Source organism: Neopsephotus bourkii, unplaced genomic scaffold (assembly GCF_033783945.1).
Source record: "Neopsephotus bourkii isolate Nb327-2 ecotype Australia unplaced genomic scaffold, CSIRO-AGI_Nbou_v1 NB_1037, whole genome shotgun sequence".
In the NCBI taxonomy this organism is placed as follows: domain Eukaryota; kingdom Metazoa; phylum Chordata; class Aves; order Psittaciformes; family Psittacidae; genus Neopsephotus; species Neopsephotus bourkii.
Genome location: NW_026901526.1, coordinates 2912027 through 2930058, shown reverse-complemented (window position 1 = coordinate 2930058; position 18032 = coordinate 2912027). Strand labels below are relative to the sequence as shown.

The following is an 18032-nucleotide window of genomic DNA, read 5'->3' as shown; positions in this document are numbered from 1 at the left end:
TTAGGAAATACCTAAGATTGCTAACCACTCAAATTGAATCAAGAGTTGGTTTTCTAGTGCCGTTTTTTTTTTTTAGTTTATGCCAAATAGATTTGAGTCTTTCAATTTGTCACCTGTTTTAGCATAAAAAGGAAGGTAGTTTTGCAAGAACATAATTTGTATTGGCTTCAGTTTCCCTCCCCTTGCTTTCTTTAGCCCGAGGATGTCTTTCTTACTGCTGAAATAAGTCTACCAGGTGGTTTTTACTGTTGGTTATGATTTAAGAGGAATGCTGTTCAGAAACCATTATTATTTGTGGCATTAACAGAGCTTAGGGTTCAAAGAAGTGTATGATGGGATAAGAATGAAGGGAATCATAAGAGCGAGATGGAGAAAAAAACCACAAACCCCCAAACTACAAAACCCACAAAACTATTAAAATCAAGTATATAGGATATTTGTCAGAAATCTCCAAATGACAAATGATGAAGGGTTTGGACTCTGTATACTGCATGGTATAAGTTTATAGGGATATTTTGCTTTTGTTTTGAGCTAAGTACTGCATATAAGTCTGTGACCATCCTTGGCCTTCTAATTTTCTCTTTCTGTGCCAGTCCTTGTCAGACTGTAGCACTCCTGGTTTTACTGTGCCCAGCAATGAGCTTCTGTTAATCAGAAAAGCAAGGCTGCATGGCATCACTTTTGTGTTATTGGTACAGTTGCAGGAAATACTTAAGCATCAAGAAACAAGCTGCTCTTGTATGCCACAGAGAGCACCTTGGATACCACTGGATTCTTAAACAGGCATAGATGTTGTCAGCAGCACGTGCACCCTTTGGGTTGCCAGCCCAAAAAGCACTACTGACTTCTTCAGGGAGAATACTGTAGCTAGAGTTACATGAGAGGTGATCAGACGGGTCTAGAGGTGGCTTCTTACTTTTACTTTCCTGACAAGCATGTGACCACCCTGGATGTGTAGATTTAACTATTTCAGTTTCTTGAAGTCCTGTGCATGGGGCTGTCTTTTGGAGCCTGCCACAAGAATCCTATTGCTCTCCCAGGTTCATGGCAAGAGTAGCAGCTATACTCCTTCAGCCACTTCAAGCCATGCTGGTTCAGTAGAGCGCAGAGGGTTTAGGTTTCACTTGCTCATGAGGTTGTAACAATGTGATAGGGCTAAATGGCTTTGTAAAGGAAGTAGCAGCTTCCTTGGGTTGATCTCTGTTCAGCAGCAATGCAGTCTAAAAGCAAAGTGTTGGTTAAAAATCGCCCAAAAGATACTATTTCAACCATTACCCATCACTTTCATTTATGCTGGGAGGAGGAATAAAGTTGTTGAAAGGCTTGAACTAAAATGGACTCAAAATCTAAGTAATCAGGGGGGCCACACTGCAGTTACAGCAGAGCTGGGTTTGTTTTGCCAATCCTCCCATAGAGGAGGAAGTGCTCTGGGTCTGCTACCTCACCAGTAACCCTAGCTGGACATTACTCAGGACCACCCATTGCTGTCTTTGACCTCTTTTGCTGTTTTCCTGCATGCTGGAGTGATATTCCCAAAGCAGCCCTTTGAAGGGAGGGTCTGTGGGAAGATTGCTACGGTTGAGATTATAGAGGAAATTCGAGTTACTCCTGCTGGTGCCATACTTGAGTGTCACTGTGAGCTTATGGGAGGGCAGTGTTGCAGGGGTGCTGTTAAGCTCCCAGTTGTTTGCATTGGTGTGCTTTTATCAAGATTTGGTTGTGATTTAAATTGCCAAAGTAATTCTTCAGTGTTGCATTGAAGAGTCAAGAAAAGTAAGTTGAATGACCCAGCGAAACCTCAGAGTATCTTGGCATTAAAATCGTGAGATTAAAAAGCGCTCCTTATTTCTAGGGCCTGACTCACGTTTTTTGAATGTGTGAGGGTGGCAGTGCTAGCTCCTATGGTCAAGTAGCATTATAAATATTTCAGGACTGTAGGGCACAGAGCTGTGCCAAATATTTTTCTCATGTTTGGGCTTTTTCCTGATTCCCAAACCAAATTTCTGCAGATCTCATATAACCTGGTTTGTGTGTGTAATTAAATGGACAACATGTTAAGTCTCCCATGTTTCTGACAACAGTGAATCAAATCCAAGTATTTAAATTGATTACATAGTGACAAAAGTGTTGCTGACTGTCTAAAAGCTGTTTTACTGAGGCATAGTGTATGTGTTTTTAAGTATATGTGGTAGGAGAAAGTGAATTGCAGAGCAGCTGGCTGGCTAGAGACCTTCAGAAATAAACAGCACATGGCATCTGTAGTAGAATTTGACCCTGCTAGGAAAATAAGTAGGCAGAGTGGCTGGTTATTAATGGTGGCTCCAGCTTCTGGTGGCAACATAGGCAAGGCAAAAGAATGGCAGGGGGGGAATCAAGCGGGATTTGAATAATTCTTCCTGCCTGCCAGGAAGCCCTCGATGCCCTGAATCTCATTTAGCCAGGTCATAAATGAATTCTCCTCTGACAGATTGCTCTCTGGGGAAGTATTTTTCCATTAGTTTTCATGAAGCATTACAAGCTGCCACGAGTCCGGAGCATTATAGGGCAGAGGGGGCTTTCAGCGGAGGTGTGTGGGAATGTCTTGCTCGGGACTTCAGCAGACACTGGGATGCGGCATGCTACATGCAGGGAGTCGGCACATCACCCGCTGTGCCATGGGGTCACCGCCATGTGGCGTGGGGAGGAGTGGGTGGCTGGGAGTTGTTGGCTTCATGAATTTCTTCCCAGAAATGCTGACAAGGTTCCTCCATGCTTTAGCATAACAACTGAACTGATAATTTGCTCTCTCTGATTACCAGACGTGTGGGTGTGAGCAGGCTGCCCAGTGTGCTGTTCTGTGCAGTGGTGAAATAATGAGATTGAGCACTGTGGATGGAAAGCGGTGGGTCTTTTCTGCCTGCATTATATACAGATGAGAAAAGATGGAGGGTAAATACATATGTTTATTTGTCCGAGTGTGCTCAATTAAAACTTCTCTGCTATGTGGAATAAGCCCTTTACCAGATAAAGCTTTGGGCTGTCTTTGTCCTTCAAGAATTCTAGGTTTCTTTTAATCTGGAGACTCTAATCTGTCTCTGCTAAAGGAAGACAGTCCTTTAGCCAGTGAAAATGTGTATTACTAGGGAAAGATGTTTTGCTTGTTGTGTTTGCTGCTGCTTTGACAAGTGTGTGTTGTGAGGGAAATCCTTGGAAGTAGGAGACGGAGTGTCACAGGCAAGATCCTGAGGAAATGTTGGAATAAGTAGATATGCAGATAATAGTAACTTAACCTCTCTTGAAGAAGTTTAGGAAATTTAGAAGTTAGGAAATTTATTGCTTGATTTATAAATTTGTTATGCTTCTAAAAGGCACTGAAACATAAAGATGCTCAAAGAAAGCATAGGAAAGATCTGTATCATCAAATAGCTAGGCTGGGTCCTTGTAACAGCCATAGTAAACTGTATGGGACTGTAATATAGGTAAACTCATGATTTCTTTTTCTGCAGAGGAGGAAGAATGATGTTTACAATGTGTACCTTATGTGTCTTATGATGTGTCTCCATATGCTATGGATTAAAATGAGGTAACTGAGAGTAGAACATAACAACGTGTAAGCACAGTACTCCGCAATTATCATTGGGACATAATTTTGATTGGCCAGCTGTGTGTCCAACACATTTAATTTGAAAACTGAATTTCAGTGTAAGAATGGGCTTTATATTGTAAGTTAAACTAGCTTTTGGAGTTTCAACTAACACGTTGTGGAGGAAAAAAAAATAAAGAGGAATGAATACAATCCCCTTAAGTGAAAGTAACCTTAATTTCTTTTCCTTTCTTGATTTACTTCACTCTCTATATACATGAATATGACAGCTGGCATGATGCCTCCTTTTTGAATTGTACTGTTTAGCATTTCTGGCAGCTGGATATGTGCGGAAAGCTGTATAGTGACAAATCGGTTTCTCATACCTTTTGTAGTCTGGTTTTCATCAGATAGAAAAATGTTAATACCCCCTGAACTTTCCTCCTTTGGCCCACATGGACAGCAATTTACTTGAGCATTTCCTGTATGTTGTCTTTGGGTATGGAGCTCGTGCTTTCCATCTCTGTTGCGTTGCAGAGCTACATCAGGGTGCTGCCTTGTCCCCAGGTTTCTTGGAGCATTTCTGAGAACACCCTGGACTCACATGCTGCAGTCAGTTGGGATGGTGCAAACTTATGAAAGGGAATTTATCCTCAGTCTGAAAAGTATCTGAAGTGAACCTTGGAGAAATACTTCACTTTGTGTATTTGTTGCCATGCTGTTGATGTTTCTTGTATGTCTTAGCAGAATTTTGTTAAGTTTCCTGGTCAAGCAGAAGTCTGCCTACAAAGAGTTACTGCTTAGAAAAGTTTAGACAATCCTGACTTTTATGCATGCTAAAATGTATTTTGATGCTAGTAAATGAATATTTTCAGAAGTGATGAATAGAACCTTTGTTTTCAAGGGAATTTTCCTTGGTTTTGTTAGTGTGTTTTGGCTTCAGAAATGTACAAACGAAGAATATGGCATAGAGCAGATTTGTCTGTTAACTGAATATTTTGTGTTTATTCAGGCTGCATGAGGAATTTTGTGTTGTTTGTGGGCAAATAACTGTTTCTAGTCAACTCTGCCCAGAGTGCTTTAGTATTTAAGCAGGTGCTGAATTTTGAGCTCTCAGGCATGCAGGTGTTGTGATCCATACACCACAGTCTGGAATGGTTGCCTACTGTAAGCAATCACCATAATGATTTTACCTTCTACTCCTTTTCTGCTCCACTTGGGCACTTATAGTACTGAAAGCATAAGTAGTTCAGCTCAACAGTTTACAGTTACAACTTTCTCATCATGCCAATATACAGACTTCCAGTAATACAAAGATCTTTTCTGGAGACAGAGCTGTGAAAAGCACTGAAATGCTCCTTGGAGGTTCTACCTTCAGTGCATGGGTGGATGCTGTAGTGATGACAGTGCCTGGAAGAAAAGCATGCAAGCCTCTTTTTCTGACAGCAGATAGTCTTGTCTAAATGTTTTACTTGACTAACTCTCTTTAACAGTGTAGCTGTTAAAAATGCAGTGTTGAGCCCAGAACATCAACATTTTTGTGGTTTTCACTTGGTAAATGTTTCTTTACTGGAGCTTCTTTATCCTAATTCTCCCTTCTTGCTTGAAAAGCTACTTTTTTTTTTTTTTTTTTTGTGTGTGTGTGTGTGTGCTTCATAGCAAAGCTGAAATAAGGAGGTGGTTTTTATCCCTGCGAATATGCCTAGTTCTTCCATTTTACCCTTCCATTTCACTGCCAGTTTTGAACACTACCGAAACTGTAATTTGTCCCTCTTGTCTCCTCTTCTCCAGTTCTAAGACTTGGAGCAATCCTCAGACCTCAAATATTTTCACATTGGAAAAAAAGAAAATCTTAGGTTATTTGAGCCAGGCTACAAGAAAATAATACAAATATGGAAGGACCAAAGCACAGTCACACCCTTGAGGGGAGGATGAGATGTTGTCTTTGAACAAGCTCTTCCTCATCATCAGTTCACTGAAAAAATTACTTTGGCTCTCCTTAGAAAGTGTTTTGAGTTATTAATGGACTTTGAAGCTTTCTTTAGGACACTATTTTCTTTTGTCAAGAGTGTCTTGAAGTTCTTCAAAAGCCAATTTGTAAGTTATTGCAAGGATTAAACAGAATCATGTTGACATAAGTAAGCTTTTATGTTTATTAGGTTTTAATGTAGACATAAAAAACACGTATGTGCAGGTCTCTCTGCATGTTTTGTTTTAGCGCTGCAAGAACGCCGACGAGAGATATGTTGCAACACTAAATTTTTTGTTAAAAGTACAAGCTGACCTGCTGCCAGCAGGCACTGGAAAGCTGTCATGCAAAGCCTTGCTGAAGGAGAAATCAGAAGTGGTTTCCTTAGTACAGCTTTTTATTGATGCATACCAGCCCTGAAACAGGGGTGGTAACACTTCTGCAGGGATCGTGCCTTTAAGAATTAGCACGGCACTATTGCCTAAATCTCCAGGAATGGTATACAGTTATATATATAACTGAGCATTGTTGTTCAGTTGGGAGCAGATTTAGGTCTCTGCAAGTACTCACTGCAACCTTTGGTCCAGGATCAAAAACTTACTCCTGGATCAAAAGCTTGCTCCCAAGAAAAGCAATCTCTGCACTGGCACCTTCCTGGGGAAGGTGTGGCTCAGACCATGTCCTGTAGGTCAGCTTCATTCATGCAGTGGTTCACTGTGGCCTGACCCTTCTCCTACCTGGCAGCATCACAAAAAATGGTGACAGTTAAATTGTGCTTGAATTTGCTAGGAAAACCAACCTGGTTTGTATTTTAAATCCCCTTCTGTCACTGGGGCCTCAAACAAGGAGTGATATGTTATATTGTCAAATTAAATATCACTTACAAATGAGTTGGCAAAGGTCTCCTTTTTGTTTTCTTGTTGTGGTTGTTACAGTCTACATATAGCATTTGATATCTAGCACATGAAGCAGCAGTGGTCTGCTGTTTGTTCTGTTTTCACGTTGCCCTTCAATGTGAAGTTTGTATGTGGGTAATGCCATTGCGATGGGACAGCCTGTCCCTTGCCCTGCCTGACCCAATTTTCTGTGCAGCATGCCACGTACATGCTACTGGTATGGATGTCCCCAGACCTCCAGGCACAGCGCTAGTGCTGTCCCTGCCCTCTTGCATTTTCTTGTATCTCTGGCTGAGGCTGGTCTAGGAATGCACCCAAGACCTTTGGTTTTTGCTAAGTATACTTCAAGCGGATACTGGGATGCTTTTTATATTTCTACGTTAAAATGAGGCTTTTGTTCACACTTGGAAAGCAGTGAAGATAGAGGCTGTAAATTGAATGTGGAGTCTGTAAATCCTAGCTAAATTCAGCTGCAAGCTGAGTTTGTTTCACTTTTTCACTGTAAATTTTATTATTTTTCAATCTGACACCCTTTGCCAAGTGCATATGGCATTTTTCACTGCCATGGGATACTTCTACACATCTGGATTTGGCAGAAGCATTGGCTAAATCCTGTAATTCTTAAAACTCTGGAGCTGTGGCCCTCTGTCTGCTCTATTTCACCAGAGAGCAAAGCCTGTAACATAATCTATAGGCAGCATATTGAAGTGACGTGCCAGCTTGATGTGCCATGGTTTTAAATAACTTGCATTCATTCCCCCCAAGTACTAGATGAAAGTTTAGACCCTCGCTGAGCAGCCCACACCACAATTGGAGCTTGCTGTTCAACACGTACACTCTGGGGTGGCTGTGTCTGTTTTGGAGGCTTTCCCCTACTACTTGCTCTTCTTTTTCTTTTTTAATCACACTTCTGTTGTAGTTTGTGGGTTGCTTTTGTTTTTGTTTGTTGTTTTTTTTTTTTTAAGCAAATTAAAGTGACAACTCTGGAGTCAAAGCTTTCATTTCCTATGCCATATTTGTCTGCAGGTGAATGACTGTGAGCCTTTACATTCTAGCTCCTTACAACCCTACTGTCTTTGGTACCACTAAGTTAGGCAAGAGTGATTTTATTTTTCCTTCCAGATGTTTCATGTCGGTAAAGCAGCATTTGACCAAAATTAGATTTTTGGGGAACCATACTAAAATGTCATAACTGGATGATATTTTAAATTAGAAAACAGTATTTAAAAATATTTAGTTATGCAGAACTAAACCAGAAGACTCTTATGCTAATGAAGTTATTGTTGTATCAACCAAAAAAGATCAGGTGAGTTGGAGAAATAAAAAGAAAACTTCTTCATTAGAGGACAGTGTTGTTGAGCTGTGTCACTAGTACTAATTTTGTCAGGCGATGTGTCCCTGAAACCAAGAGGAGCTTGCCTGGGATTGCCTTTGTAATGATGTGTATTTATGTGGTTCACAGTGTTAGTCAAAATTCTTTTCTAATCTTGGGTGTTCCCTTGCAAATTTTGCTTTTATGGTTCAGTGAGCTCCTCAGCCCCATCTCCAATAACCTTGAGTAGGAAGGCACAGTCTTAAGCACTGACTTAAGCCAGTATTGCCTCAACCCTGCCATTCCCCTGACCCCATGTACCACCCTCAGCCCCTGTGCTGTCACCACTGCTCATCCATTCGCATGCTGTGTGTATCCTAAAAATTTGGCTTCTGTGAGTGCTACCTGTAACTGCAGGCACTGTGTTACTGAAGTGTCAAGTTTAATTGTATGAACTGGAAGCTAGAGCAGGCTGTTGTTTTGATGAGGTTTTCTTAATCTCCCTCTAAGGACATAAGAGTTTTCTCACCTGTGCTGGGAAGTTAACTTTCTCTTATTGACCTGTGCTGGATTCAGTGATATAAAGGGAGATGCTACGTAGCATATCTGACTATTAACGCTTGACTTACAAATACTTGCCTCTTCTGGTACCTTCTTTTTCTTTACCTTCTTGTGCACCCTCTTATATGCAGTGATCTGGGTCACCCTCTTTTCTCTGAGCTGTAATTAGCAGACTCTGATGAATGTGACAAGTTACTTTGTTTTCCAGCAGATTGTACTTGATGTCTGCTGTTGTTCCACCCTGCTGCTTATGCTGTTGAGTTGCTACACCAGTCTTGTACTCATCAAGATGATGAAAACCAGCCTGCCTGTGTCTCCTCTGCAACGGGGGAGGAATGACAGCTCTTCTATGTTCAGTGAGCACTGTGGTTAGTGTTTAGGAAGTGCATGTGACAGTAACAGAGAAGCAGGGAGGTCTGGTGTAACCTTAGGCAGGTTAATCACTATACGTATTGACATTTGAACGTAAACTTTCAGCAGCACCAGTATTTTCATATGTCTGCTTAGTATTTCTTTTGGTTTTTTTTGTTTTCATTAATATCTTGGTGTAGTCTGGAAAAAGAAAGAAAGATTGTGTTTTGTTTTAAGCTCTGTTTATTCAGAACAGATTTTTTTTTTCCCCTCAATTTAATAGGAATGTGGAAGAACTCTTTCTCCCCTGGTATGTGTCTTGTGCTGCTGTCATTTTAATTTTAATTCTACATGCTTTCAGTTCTCAAAGGTTTGAGCTTCCTCATTCCAATTAAGCAATGTGGGTTGAAGAAGTGAACTGCTTGCTTGTGCATCTGAAGAGCTTGAAATGTAACTTCTTCAGCAGTTGACTTAGTGGTTTCATGCTCTTCAATATGAGTCATTACTAGAAAATACAGCTCTACCAGTGCTGGTCTTCCCCTTGGCACATTTAGTTTGTTTAGTTAATGAGAGGATCACTTCAGAGGTAATTAAACACTTTGTGAAGTTCATAATAAGAAGCTCCTATAAATAGGAGGCTGACGTCCTCCAGATGCTCTGTGGTGGCAGAATACCCAGAGGCACTAAGAGTGGTTTGGCTTTTGGCTTCTGAACGGAGGCCTGTCCCCTTGTGAAGGCTGTTGTTCCGGAGACAACATCCACATCTGGGAACTAGTGGAGCAAACACCTGGGATGGACACTTTGAAGTCACCAGGTGACTGGTCCTAATGTGGGATGGGAATTACTTTTATGACTCTGACAGAGGGTTGTATTAGGCCTGTCACTCTTCATCAGGCTAACAAATATCTGTTCATTGCTGCATAAGTGACTTCTTACACTAGCAGTGATAGCGGAAGCTCACACGCATGCGCATATAGACAAGGGAGTGTGGGACTGACCCTATTGCTATGGCTCCAGTCAATGAGCATCCCAGTGAGAGTGCTGAAGTACCCTTATCCTCTACATCTGCTTACTGTGTTCATACCTTTATTTAGAAATGTTTGCAAGACTGATTTCTCCCTTTCCCTTCCCACCAGTCCTGGTTTGGATGCTGCTATTTCACAGTCGTCAGGAATACGTGCAGTGACGTGCTGTGCTTGCTGTGTGGTGCTGAGGGAGACTGCTGTTCACACCATTTTACCATACTCTGTATTTCGGTAACGACTTTCTCACATCCTTCCCTCAGAACAGAGACTGCCAGTTGCATGAGTTTTCTTGTGGCAAGGAACTGAACTTCAGGTTAAAACCACAAATGCTTCAAGTAATATATGTATTGTAAGGAGGATCTTCAGCATCTTCGTTTAACCTGACCATCCTTCCAGGTCACAGGTGTCCTTTTGTGAATGGGAAAAGAGAAAAACCCATAAAGCAATGCTAAAGTAGTACTCCTCTCACCTCATTTGTAAATGAGACTGAAGGTTTGTTTCTGAGAAGATATTTTAGTTCCAGGGTTTCCAGCTTCATTAATTCTCCTGTTCTGGTCATGCTGATTTTTCCTTCTCACTTGTATGGTTTGCTTTTGTTCTTCATCTCAGTGCAAAAGGTACTCCTGTAATCTGCATGAGCATTTGGATAACAATTCTTTTCTGTGAGAGGCTGTATTTTATCTAAGGTGGAATATTTGCCCTGTTGAACTACCAAATAATAACCTTGTTAGTGCATTCTTCATTTTCTGGTCATGAAGACCTTGTGGAAGCTGAGTTCTCCTGCCCATGTGGCTGTTGTTTGAGTTGGTGACTTGTAGTATAGTTCACAGAGGTCGAAATACTATGGTGTATGAAAAGATATTGAATCCTTCTCCAGTTAGTGCCTGAAGAGTCTTAAGGTCAATCTTCTTGGAAAGCTGGAGGGAAAAGGAAAAGCATCTCCAACTACACTGCAAGCCTCTCTTGTTCAGTACTTGTTTCTCGCTATAACCAATTGCAAGACTCCTACTGATATTAATAATAGTTTAACTTACACATTGTTCTGGGTCAACTTGAATTATTTTTATGTAAGTGCAATAAAACTTCAAAGTCAAAATTATTTTAATATGCATACATCCTATTATCAAATTCAAGTAATGATAGACCTTAATATTTTTTGTACCCATGTCAAAGCTAGTACTTTTCTTTAAAATTTTTAACTCAGTGTGCTCTTATTTTTATGAATGCATGAAACCACTATATTCTCAGCATACCTAAATGTACTTTGAATGCTATAATTGTGATAACTTCCCATTTAAATCTAACAGAGAAAACATCCCTGTGCTCCCTGGAAAAGCGAACCTTTTAGTGGATTAGATATGGGCTGTAACTGAACACCCAGTAGCGAGAGGTGTAAAACGCTTCCAGATTCTTCAGTCACTGTAAGACCCTGTCAGGGATGTATGTGTAAATCTAGGGCTTCTCTTTGGTAAGCTGCGTAATTGTAAGATACCTGATGCCTTCTAATAGGTGGCCAGTGACGTATGTATGGATGAAGCTGTAAAGAAAGGCGTGATGGATAGCTGTGTGAAGAGCTCAGGTCCTTCTGTACCTTTTCTGTTGTCACACTGAGCCTGTTTTTCTTTTAGAAACTGGTTGAATAGAAATGATATATTTCTGAGGAGAAACCTTTTCCCCAAAATAGGGTAGTTGAACAGGCAGTAAATGTGCAAATGATGCCTTTTAGGACTGGAATGAGGTGAGCCCTTGATCTTACCAGCTCATATGACTTAAGGACATTGCTTGCCAAAGGTCACTGGCTGCCTGTTTAAGCCTCACATGTGTGGTTATTCCTGCCATCCACCTGCAGAAACAGGGCTGGGGATGGCATTGCTGTTTGATGATTGATGAAGTATGTCTTGAATGATGGTCTTGGGTGGGAAGTCATTGGACCCTTCTTGCTCTGGTGGCCAGCCTGATCCTGTGATGGCCTTTGAATAATGCGTCTTATCCTGCCTGCTGATGTTTGGGGAGGGAGGGAGCTGACTAAAAGATGCTTTATTTTGTCTTGAAGAGCTCTGTTTCACAAACATCCAGTGCATCACTGTTCAAGGAATTCTTATGCCCTGTAAAGTGAGTTATATGCCTATGTGTCTTGTTAAATTATGGCTTAGAACATTAGTGACAGCTGGTGGATGTATCTTGCTGTTAGCTGTGGGGGAAGCAGGTGCTGCAGAGTCTTGTAGTGATGTCCTGCTCTGTCGTCTTCCCTACCTTGGGCAATAGGCCCTGTCATCTCCTGCATGGTGGTACTGACCTTGCCAGCAATCCCAGCTGTAGTAAGCCTCCAAGCAGAAAGAAGCATGAAGGTGTAGTAACCCTGCCAGGACAGTTAATGCTGTCCTGCTTTCCAAGATATTTCTCGGATATTCTTGCTTCCTTATTTTGGGGAGATAAAGAGTTTTTCATTTATTTCAAGAGGCTGTGTTAGTTATGCAATTTCTGTTGAATTCCAACTGAATGTCGAGAGTCTCTTTTGGGGATAAGCTTTCAGCAGTGAATGCCTCTGATGGTTTATTCTGATACCTTTTCAGTTTGAAACCTTTGCTCTTCATCTGGTACGGTTGATGCGTAATTCAAGTGAAAGCAAGCTGAAAGAAACCCAATTAAGTACAGATTTTTATGTGTTTAACACTTTGGAAGAGTTTTATAAATCAGTATTTCCAGCAGTTCAAGAAGTAATATGTTTACTTCTAGAAATTATTTGAAATCTAGCAAAATCGAGTCTTCCTACAGTAAATTTTGTTCTTGTTGGGTACTCAATGGAAAAACCAACAACTGTTAAGTGACATGCTTAAAAAGAAACTGCACAGATTTAAGAGGCATAAAGGTAGGCTCTGTCATCATGTTTATCAAAAGCCTCCTGCTTATGCGATGGTCAGGCTTTTATTCTTAAATAGCTTTGGAGGCATTCAGGAGACTGTCTTAGAGGTTATGAGAAGAGTGTAAATAACATGGAGGCCAGTGACATCTGTGCAAGTGATCAATATCTTGTATTGTTATCAGGATTAATAAAACCAAACCCAATCTGTAGGCTTTCCATACCACCTGCCTTGGATTGAGTTGGAGAAATGATTAGATATTGGGTTTTGGTGTTGTGTTGTTTAACCTGGAATAGCTTTGTCTGTAGCCAGCAGTGCATATTAGATTTTACTTCACAGTTTTAGAGCAGTGTTGGTGTTAGTCCTAAATTTTAAGACTAAGTTATTTTTATTTCCTTAGATATGAAAATGAAGCAGAGTTTACAATGAATATTTAGGTTGGACTTTGTGTGTGTGTCTTAATTTTGAAATGTTCTGATTTTAGTTTTGGTAGAGAGCTCAGAGATCTTGACATACAAATTGGGGGGGGGGGGGTGAAGGGGGAAAAAGAGAAAATAAATAAAAAAGATACCAGAGAGCTAAGGTGACTACTAGGCTCTATTTTACAAGAGTCTTCTGCAAGTCCAGGCTCTGTGGTAGGCTGAGAGCCAGTGATAGACTGTTACAAGGAGTAAATATGAAGGGTTGAGTTTTCTTCATCATTTTTTCAGAGGTAGTTGATAACCAGCCTTATACATTGTTCAGCTGTATTACAACTTTTGGATCTCAATATGTCCAAGTAAAAAAAACCATGCTGTAGTATAACTCAGACTTTAAGTTATGATTAGCAGTTGCAGGTTTCTAGCAAAACTCAGAAGACTGTTAAAATAGAGGAGCAAGAAATTTAGCAAAGTTTATGGTAGAAAGAAGTGCACTAGCATTTTCCTTTCTGGAGCTTTAGGAAGGAAATTTTGTGTGGATTTATATTCAATCCAAAATGCCTGCAGTGCTTTTAGAAATCATATGGTAAAGTGAATTTACTTAAATTGAGGGTCTTCATTTTGCTGCCGGAGTATTTGTCTTCAATAGTTTCCTATTTTCTCTGGACAGCTTCAAACAAAGCTGATAATCTTCATGTGGTCTTAAAGGCACAGTTCCCCAGGAGAGAAATGCCTTTTAACTTATATAGGGGGGTGTGTGTGTGTGTGTGTAAAATAAATATTTATACATAAATACTTAAAGAATGCATCTGTATAACACCATCTATAGTAATAGATCTAGTGTTTTACATGCATGTATAAATGTATATATAAAAACCCCACACCTGGGACTGTATAAACAAGTGACATAAAGGTGATGCTTAAAGTCAAATAAGCTGAAACTGTGTGTATAAATTAAAAATGGAAAATTAAATTTGAATTTTTTTAAATGTTCTCATGAGCTTTATTAGTTTGCAATAAATATTTTTTGTGTCTTAGCTATAAACAGCTCTATGAATGTATTAAACAATGTGCAACTCCTTTAAAATTTGTTTCTTGTTTTCTGAAGGTGTTTTTTATTGGACATTTTTTTCCTGCAGTGTTTCATACTTTGGAGTTTTAGCCAATAGTGTCTAGCTTAAAATAAATGTCTGCTATAATGTTCCCTTGACACATAAAAGGAAATATATCCACTTGGATTTACTAATATCTTCTATTCCTGTTTTATTTCTTTGTGCCAGAAGTTTGTGTTGCTAAATAAAGGTACATACATAGAGGACTGTGCTTCATTGATCTAGAGTAGGTCTCAGCACTACCAGTGTATTATTATATATACTAATTAGTTTGTTACTTTCCATGCACTTCAGAGCATGATTATTTTTCTGAAATGAGTTGTCTTTCACGTGTTTAAGGTTGCCTTTTTCTTCCATATCAACAAACTGCCATAAGCACTAGTGCCTTTATACTTAAAATGTGAACCCTCTATTGGTATAGCATGGTTGAGTGGGAGAAGCTTCTGTACCTTGATGCATTTCTTCTGCACTTTCTTTTTGGGTGCTGAGCTGAATGCTCAAAGGAGAGCTGGCAGAAGTGCAGCTCTGAGTCTCCAGCCTTTGTGTCTGTGCTGCACTTAGGTTTCACCATGGAAATGGACTCCTGCAGTTCTTGCAAAGTACCAGTTTGGGGTGGCATTCAGGTGAGCTGTGCTCTCTGGGCAGATGACTTGTGCCAATAAGCAATACCTGTGGTGTCTGAACTTGTCTCCATTTTTCTCCTATGTGTTGCAGCTAATCATTATCTCAATTGTTTGAAACAAGCATGTTTCCTACATGTTTATACATGCCTGGTTTGTTTCTGGATAGGGGAAAGTGAAAGAGCAGCTGGTGTGCCATGGGGGATTCAATTTGTAGTAGCATTTTCTTACCACTGGCTGTTAGTTTCTGTTAGGTGAGTTTCTGGTTCACAGTTCCCCACTTAATTCTCTTTTGGCTTTGCTTTCATATGTGGGATTGCTTCATTACACACTATAGCATAGCACTCTATTTTTGTATTCCTAAATTGAATGCTCTGGGAAACATAGTGATTGCATCATGTTTGACGTGGGAAAGGTATATCCCATTAAGAGGGACTAAATCAGACCATGAAAACAAAAAGACATATGTTGGGCTGAGGTTGTTAAGGAGATGGATGTTCAGTTAATTGAGCTAATTTTATCATCTGTAAATGAATAAAAATAACCCTTCATGGGAAAGGAGGAAGTACACCATTATATACTCTGCCGAATTCTTCATCTTTATGGCCTTACAGTATGGAAATTAATTTCCGCTTTGGAAGAGGTTGAACCTCTTTTGTGCCCATTCACACTTAAGCTCCATTAAAGAAAATGTAACTCTGCTTTGGTTTGGGTTTGTTCAGGAGGCTTCAGCAATAAAACTTCACCAAGTAACTTTTTCCAAACTGTTTATTCCAAATGAGGCAGGCACTTGAAACTTCTGTTCTGACGCAAATCACTCTGCTCCTAAGGCAATGCCAAGTCAGCAGTCCCAAGTAATTGTGTGCTTTGGTTGTGGAGTTAATTTGTGTTGGCCATCCAGAAAAACCCAACCCCACAACTGGAGGAGAGACTCTAAGACTTGCAGCTCCCAAAAGCTTTGAGCAGTCACACAAAGTCTACGTTGTGTTTTTAGCTACGTTTTCAGTTTCCTCTTTCTGTCTCTCTGAGAAATTAAGTAGGCAGTAATTTTTACCCACTGGCATATAGTTTCCTAGGGAGAAACCTGGATTAATTCTGTAAACAGTCTGGACAGAAGAATAATCTTCAGAGAGAAGACAGTTGAAATAAATAGGGTTCTAAGGCAGGCTGGCAGCATGAGAACACAACTGAGCGCCTTGAGGGAAGGCTTAGTAAAAGCTACTAATTTAGGGTCTTAAATATCTGCAGACATTCTGGCACTTGGCTGTAAATCATTTTCCATCCCTTCAGTGTTTGGAAAGCATATATTTTTTGGAATTGCCCATGTTCTTCTTGCAGATCCAATTTTAGCCACAATGTCAAAATTATTTTGCCTTAGTCCTTTTGTCAACTTCCTTTTTGACATTGTGACATTATTTCTTCTCCAAAACAGAATGTTAGTTGTCTTCTGTTATTCAGAAAGTATTGCCCATTCCACCAGAGTGGCAATATTTTCACCTCTTTGTTCTTTTCAGTGCTTCAAGTGGCTTGGAAAAGCAAGACCAGGTGCTTAGTCTTGTCAGATGCCAATAGAGCTACACTTGCAAAGAGTAGTTTCTTTATGCCTTGTGTGAAGTGAGAATGAATTTTGACTCATTTTAATAATCCTGTAAACCCAGTGGGTATTTTGACATTTAAACTTGTCTGTCAGCACCTGAATAAAATGTTTAAGATATATGTAAAATGCATTAATTGTATCAGAATTTATTGCTACATGTATAGTTAACTGTTTCCCTTTCACACTGCCAAGTTCAAAAGCAGGGGTCATCCTTTCTAGGAACTGTTACTGAACTTGCAGTAATGATGAGGTGGTGGTGTTCTGTGAAAAATTAAAGCTGAAGGCATCTTTTGTGAAGTTGTTCCTGCTTCCTTCCATCCTGCAGCAGTTGTAAGGGAATGGGGAGAGGTAACAAAGACAAAACCTGCTCATAGAAGAGCAGAGCTGCAAGGCATCCATGATCAGTCAAGCCCTGACAAGTGAAAGATGGCACAAGTTAATAAGCCTTTTGGCATCAGCATGTGGAGACTGTTTCTGCTTATTAACAGCCTGTTCTGGGGCAAGTGAAGGAAGCAAGGGCTGCTGCTTCAGCTTTACTCCGCTGCCATTCACATTGATTTGTTTACTGCTAGTTGATTGAAAAAATAAAGGACCACATTTCCAAAAGGCCTGGACATTATGCAGTTACCCTATTTTGTAAGCTGAATTTGTATTTTTGAATCTTTTTCTGCATCAAGCCAATTGTGTGTCAGACTGATTTATGCTATGTGGTGTCTTTCCTGGTTTTAGCAGCCACTGTCCTCTTGAGACTTAGCTCCATGTTTGGTGCATGAAAGGATGGATGAAGTGAGTGATGTGTGTGTCAGTTCATTTGAAGTGTGAAAGAAGTTTAAGTTGTATGTTTTACATGGAGGACATTAGCTAAATATTAATGATTGAAATACAGTAAGAGAAGAACTTTAAGAAGAAAAAAGGGGCTTGAAACCAATTGTCTTTTCCCTAAAATGTGAACCCACAGCCATGCTCAGCTAAGACTTCAAACTTCGTGTTGTTTTTGTTTTGACATAATTTCTGAAGGTGGGAATACAGTCATATGCAGCTCAACCATGTTAAAATCTATGTTGTTGTCAGGGCTACTGCTGAGGATGAGTAGCAGAACTGAGAATGAAATGTGAGAGATGGATTTTGTGGGTTCTTTGCTAAATGCCTGTGGGATTTTCCCATGCTTACCCATGGGCTATGATTAGTCAAAGCATTGGTTTATGTCTTCATCAGCCAACTCACTGCCACACCACAGCAAGGGAGCTGCTGTGCACGGAGGGAAGGGATAACGCAAAGCTGGGGAACCTGGGAGGAAAGGCCAGGAGGCATGGGTAGCCCTTTTGCTGAGGAGCCCTCTTGCCAGGACTGGAGTTGTATCTGCTCTTGGGGACCATAGCCAGATCAAGAAGTAGGGTTGGTACTTTGCCTTGTATTTTTTTCCCTTACGCATTGTCTTTAATGGTTATTGGCATGCTGTGCATACTTTAGGTTACAGCTGTATAAATCAGTCAGGAAGCACCTTCAAAGTTATGGAGAGTAAAAGGAGGGAAATGAAACCTAATCTAATTTTGATCCCTGCTTGATTTGGGGAAAGTCTTTAGCTTATTTGTAGGACTGCCTCATAACCCCTTTTATAGCTGGTTGTGTCAGTGATTTCCACTGCAAACCCTGCATTAACGTTCTTATAACTCAGCTGTATACATTTGATCTGGACTTTAAAATCGGTATGTACATTCTTGATTTGGAAGCAAGTATCGAGGCTGGT

The 18032-nt window shown here is 40.3% G+C and overlaps 2 protein-coding genes across 10 annotated transcripts in view; one reads left to right on the top strand and one right to left on the bottom strand.

Annotated features, from left to right (window-relative positions):
- PDLIM5 (PDZ and LIM domain 5) overlaps window positions 1-18032 on the top strand; it is a 128049-nt gene that overhangs the window by 14169 nt on the left and 95848 nt on the right. The gene's annotated exons all lie outside the window — the stretch shown is intronic.
- Window positions 1-18032, bottom strand: part of HPGDS (hematopoietic prostaglandin D synthase) — a 194664-nt gene that overhangs the window by 141391 nt on the left and 35241 nt on the right. The window lies entirely within an intron of this gene.